Source organism: Bidens hawaiensis, unplaced genomic scaffold (assembly GCF_021521415.1).
Source record: "Bidens hawaiensis isolate Kalapana, Puna unplaced genomic scaffold, B.hawaiensis_p1.1 tig00023051_1, whole genome shotgun sequence".
In the NCBI taxonomy this organism is placed as follows: domain Eukaryota; kingdom Viridiplantae; phylum Streptophyta; class Magnoliopsida; order Asterales; family Asteraceae; genus Bidens; species Bidens hawaiensis.
Genome location: NW_027493604.1, coordinates 290,959 through 296,960, shown reverse-complemented (window position 1 = coordinate 296,960; position 6,002 = coordinate 290,959). Strand labels below are relative to the sequence as shown.

Below are 6,002 nucleotides of genomic sequence, written 5' to 3'. Positions count from 1 at the left end.
AACAAGCCCCTTTTATGTTTATAAAGAAGGTAAATATACGAACATAAATGAACAAACATAATTTAAACACATAATTTAAACAAGCCCCGTTTATTTTGTTAACTAAGGGAAAAATATTGTTCATGTCCATTCGCTTCATTAAATGGCAAATTAGATTTTAATAATCTCACATTTTTGCAGTTGAATAATGATAATCATACCTCATAAAATAGTTGACACCGGCCCCACCTTTCACACTAATTGTTTTCATTGGATCTCTGTAAAAGATGGTTAATGCCGTTAAGTTTTTTTCAAATTCCAAACTGGCGTTTTAGGGCTTTTGATCAGAATAAGGACACAAGTCGATTAATGTAAAATTTATCACAAAACGGCGCTCTAAATGGCTTGATTATTTTTAATTTGAAGTTTAAACACCTGAATTGAAACATCGTTTCGTTGTTTGGAGCACCGTTTCGAGATAAGTTTCACATCAGCCGACTCGTATACTCATTACGATCAAAAACCCTAAATACATATATTTGAAATTTGGAAAAAAAAAACAAAAACCTAACAGCGTTAACTTTTTTTTAACGGAGATTTAATAAAAACAATTAGTGTGAAAGTTAGGAGCTGGTTATTTTCAGATGTGTACAAAAAGATTGAGATTTTTAAAATCAAATTTTCCTTCATTAAATAAACGAACTTTTCGTCAAACAGTTCACTTGCACTACTCGGCTATATCTAGTCGTCTACATGGTGCACCATCAATGGGTCACAACTCACAAAGCATTAGTGTAATGAGCAATAAAACACAATTGCAAAGCTTATGGAGCACAACAGAGCGAACATGTTTATATCTTTTACAACACAAAACCACCACCAAACACCATCTTCTTCAAATCCAAGCTTTCATGCTTCGAAACCATCTCTTCAACAATCAAAACCTTGCCGCCAAATTCATCGCCACGTTTTCATCCATTGCCGCCACGTCATCTGACAATGCAACTCGTCTAATTCAACATGCCCACCAAGTGTTCGACCAAATGCCTGTGAAAGATGACACCTTTATTTGCAACATCATGATGAAAGCTCATCTGGGTATCAACCAATTTCAAGAATGTGTGGGTTTGTATAAAGAATTAAGAAGAAATATTGGTTTTGATGGTTTTAATGGTTTTGAATTTAAACCTGATGGGTATACATTTTTGACATTGTCTAAGGCTTGTGGGTTAAAATTGGATGTGTTGGGAGGTCAGCAAGTGCATGATCATGTAGTTAAGGAAGGATTTGAGCACGATTTATATGTATCGACATCGTTGGTGGATATGTATACAAAATTGGGGTTAATGGAGTGTGCACAGAAGGTGTTTGATGAAATGCCTGAGAGAAGTCCGGTTTCGTGGACTGCGTTAGTTTGCGGGTACGCGAAGCGTGGGGAGATGGGGAATGCGAGAATGTGGTTTGACCGGATGGATAAGAAGGATACGGCTGCGTTTAATGCGATGATTGATGCGTATGTGAAGGTGGGAGATATGAGTTGTGCTAGTGGTTTGTTTAATGAGATGCTGGAAAAGAATGTTGTGTCGTGGACGAGTATGGTTGATGGTTATTGTAGACATGGTAATGTGTTCATGGCTAGGACTCTTTTCGATTCAATGCCGTATAATAATTTAGTCTCTTGGAATGCAATGATTAAAGGATATTACCAGAATAAACAACCGAATGAGGCGTTAAAGTTATTTCAAAAACTACAACTTGAGGCATCACTTGAGCCTGATAATGTGACCATTGTTAGTGTTCTTCCTGCGATTGCGGATTTAGGAACTTTGGATTTGGGTAATTGGGTTCATGAATTCATTATAAGAAAGAAGATGAATAGAGCAACAAATGTATGCACCGCATTAGTCGATATGTATGCTAAATGTGGCGAATTTACAAAAGCCCGAAAAGTATTTGATTCAATGACAACAAAGGAAACGGCCACATGGAATGCTTTGATACATGGTTTAGCTGTTAACGGATATGGAAACGAAGCGATAAATGTGTTTCTAGATATGACAAAAAGCAAAGTCAAGCCGAATGAGATAACCATGACTGCGGTTTTAACAGCTTGTAACCATAGTGGTCTAGTGGAAGAAGGTGAAAGATGGTTCAAATCAATGCAAGATTTTGGTATCGTTCCAAAAATCGAACATTATGGTTGCATGATCGATCTTTTGGGGCGAGCAGGGTGTTTGGATGAAGCGGAACAGATTATGGATGATATGCCTTATGAAGTTAACGATATTATATTAAGTTCGGTTTTATCTGCGTGTGGTTACGCTAAGGATGTTAAACGGGCCGAGAGGATTTTGAACAAAAATTATGAAAAGGGTGTTCATAATGATGGGAATTATATTACATTGAGGAATTTATATGCACAAGATAGAAGATGGGTTGATGTGGAAGAAGTGTTGGGTGTTATGAGAAGTAATAATAATAAGAAGAATGCTAGAAAAGAAGTTGGTTGCAGTCTTGTTGAGGTTGGTGGTCAAGTGTGGGGATTTGCTTCAGGAGATAGGTTTCACCCTCAGTGGTCAACTATAAAGTCAATGTTGGAGGTGTTATTGATTCATATGAAGAAAGAAATCATGTTTGATTTACATTAGTCATGACTTAATGGAGGCGGCCTTCTTATTATTGACTTTAAACGGCCAAGATAGAGGCGAAGAAGGCAGTGGCGGAAGCAAAGAAGGCGGCCTTTAAACGGATGTATGAAAGTCTAGAAACAAAAGAGGGGGAACATGCTATGTTTAAGATTGCCAAAGCCAGGGAGCGTAGAAGGCAAGATCTAGGACCGGTGAAGTTCATAAAGGATACAGATGGGCATGTACCGGTCAAGGAGCAGGACATCAAGCTAAGATGGCAAACCTACTTCCACAATCTTTTTAACAATGGGAGAGCTTACCAAGAAGAACATGACAACACAAACTTTCAACGATAACAATCGAATAACTGCTACTGCCGACGGATCACACGAGAAGAGGTGAAGGATGCACTTAGGAGGATGGGAAGGTCTAAGGCGGTTGGCCCAGACAACATACCCATCGAGGTGTGGAAGTGTCTGGGGGAGGAAGGAGTCATGTGGTTAACTACTCTGTTCAATAGTATTCTCAAATCAGGTAAGATGCCAGACCAGTGGAGGAGCAGCGTTGTAGTTCCTATTTATAAGAACAAAGGAGACGCCCAATGTTGTGGTAACTACCGAGGAATCAAACTACTAAGTCATACTATGAAGCTATGAGAAAGAGTGATTGAGGGTAGACTTAGACGAGAAACTCAGGTTACGGTCAACTAATTTGGCTTCATGCCGGGGCGTTCCACCACAGAGGCAATACACCTTATAAGAAGATTAATGGAAAAGTATAGGGAGAAGAAGCGTGATCTACATATGGTGTTTATTGACCTAGAAAAGGCCTACGACAGTGTGCCACGACAGGTGCTCTGGGAGTGCTTGGAGGGTAGAAGAGTGGCCAGGAAATACATAGAGATAATTATGGATATGTATACCAGGAGTGAAACAAGTGTCCGTGCGCCAGTGGGGGATACTTATTTCTTTCCTGTAGAGGTAGGTCTTCACCAGGGGTCAGCGTTGAGCCCGTTTCTTTTTGCAGTAGTCTTGGATGAGTTGTCAAAGTCGATTAAGGGGACTCTCCCGTGGTGCATGATGTTCGCAGACGATATTGTGTTACTTGATGAGAAAAAACAAGATCTAAACATGAGGCTTGAGGAGTGGCGAACAACCTTAGAGACAAAAGGTTTAAAGATTAGCCGATCTAAGACGGAGTACCTCCACTGTGATTTTGGTGGGATAAACGACAATGAAGACGCACAGATCACAATTGAAGGGCAGGTGGTCCCGCAGGTAACGAAGTTCAAGTATTTAGGATCTTTTGTACAGAGCGATGGGGAATTAGACAGTGATGTGACCCACCGAGTTCAGGTAGGATGGTGTAGATGGAAAGCAGCCACAGGTATATTGTGCGACAAGAGTTTCCCGACTAAACTAAAGGGAAAATTCTATAGGGTGGCAGTTAGACCTGCAATGCTATATGGAACAGATTGTTGGGCCATCAAGAAGGCACAAGTGCGGAAGATGGAGGTAGCAGAAATGAGAATGCTACGTTGGATGTGTGGGCACACAAGGCTAGACCGAATAAGAAACGTTGTGTTTCGCGAGAGATTAGGGGTGGCGAACATAGCAGACAAGATAAGAGAGTGGAGATTGAGATGGTTTGGACATGTAAAGAGAAGACAGACGACGAATCCTGTTAGATCCGTAGAAAACATTACTATAGAGGGGAGGAGGGGTAGAGGACGACCGAAATTGACTTGGGATGAGAGGATTAGGCAGGATTTGATAGACCTAAACCTCTCCGAGGACATGGTTGAGGATAGGAATTCGTGGAGAAGTAGAATTAAAGTTAAGGATTTTTAGAGAGAATTGAATTCCTTAGGGCTTAGACTTAACTTATTTAGGTCACATACCATAATGGTATTTCCCTTACATATATTATTATTATTATAATTATTATTAGCTTTTATATAGCTGTTAAACTGTGATCTTATTATTAATATTATTTTAATTAGTAGTAGTTTTTATATAACTGTTAAACTTTGATTTCCTTTATTTTGCTTCATACACATGTACTTAGAGTCGAGGGTCTCTCTGGAAGCCACCTCTTTATTCCTTTGGATAAAGGTACGGTGTGCCTACATCCCACCCTCCCCAGACCCTACTTATAGCTTTGCTGTCGATGGGATTTTACTGGGCATGATTGATTGATTGATGACTTAATGGCATATTGGCATATGGTTGTAAGTTGTAACTTTTAGTCATTTTAAAAAAATATAATTATCAATTTATCATGATTAATGCATTAGTCATGACTTATGATTACAAATCAATATAATAATAATAATAATAATAATAATAATAATAATAACAGTCTTTGGATAAAAACTATTCAAGATTTCTTTGAAAAAAAATTCTTATGAATAGCTTGATAATTTTACAGTAACTCTTAAAAAAATGTTATTATGAATATGTATGTTGACAGTTGACTTGAGAAAATATTTATTCAAAGTTAGGGGTGTATGCGAGCCAAGCCGCTTGTGAGCTACTCGAGATTGGCTCGTTAAATACTCAAATCAAGCCGAGTTTAAACGAGCTCAAGACCGATCTCGAGCTTTTACAGAGGCTCATTCAATAAACAAGCTCGAGCCGGCTTGCAAGCCTAAACGAGCTTTTTATTTGTATGATTTTTATTTAATATATTTATATAATAACTATTATTATGAATGCAATTCTAATAAACATAATTAAGTAATATATATGATTTTATACATAAAAATTATAAATATAAACTAAGTAGCACGGGAACGGGTACGGGACTAGGATACGGGGACGTTACGGGTACGGGAAACGGCAAAAATCAAAAATCCAAGAAACGGGTACGGCAAAATTTTTAAAAAAAATAGATATATATTAAACAAACTTCAAAATAGAGAGAGTTAAATGTTAAAAGTATAACCTAATCTAACACTTTTTAATTTTTTTATGTAAAAGTTAATAAATTTTAGGGACTAAATGCAAACAAATAAAAATATCAAGGGTTAAATACTAAACTTATAATTATTTAACCCTAAACCCAGCCTCGTTTCTTCTTTCTTCTTCTGCAACCTCCTTTCTTTCTTCCTCTTTCTCAATGGTTTTCCGGCAAAACCATATCACCGGCGCCAAAACGTCAATTTTGTCCTTTGTCCTTTCAAAGGAAACGTTTCTGAAACTTTGATTAAGCAGTACCCAAGCCTGGAGACGTTTTACAAGCCGTCCCTGAATTTTAGAATCGGCCGGGAAACGTTTCAGCGGCGTTTCACCGGCGTATCCGTCCCCAGGCTGTCCCCGGGACGGGGACTCAACCATGCTAGGCGTTTTCGTGCAACATAGAATATAAATATAGATGTAAATAGTTATAAAAGTA

At 38.2% G+C, this 6,002-nt stretch overlaps 1 pseudogene; it reads left to right on the top strand.

Annotated features, from left to right (window-relative positions):
• Nucleotides 1-746: 746 nt before the first annotated feature.
• On the top strand, nt 747-2,627 carry LOC143566792 (pentatricopeptide repeat-containing protein At2g44880 pseudogene; annotated as a pseudogene).
• The last annotated feature ends 3,375 nt before the right edge of the window (nt 2,628-6,002 follow it).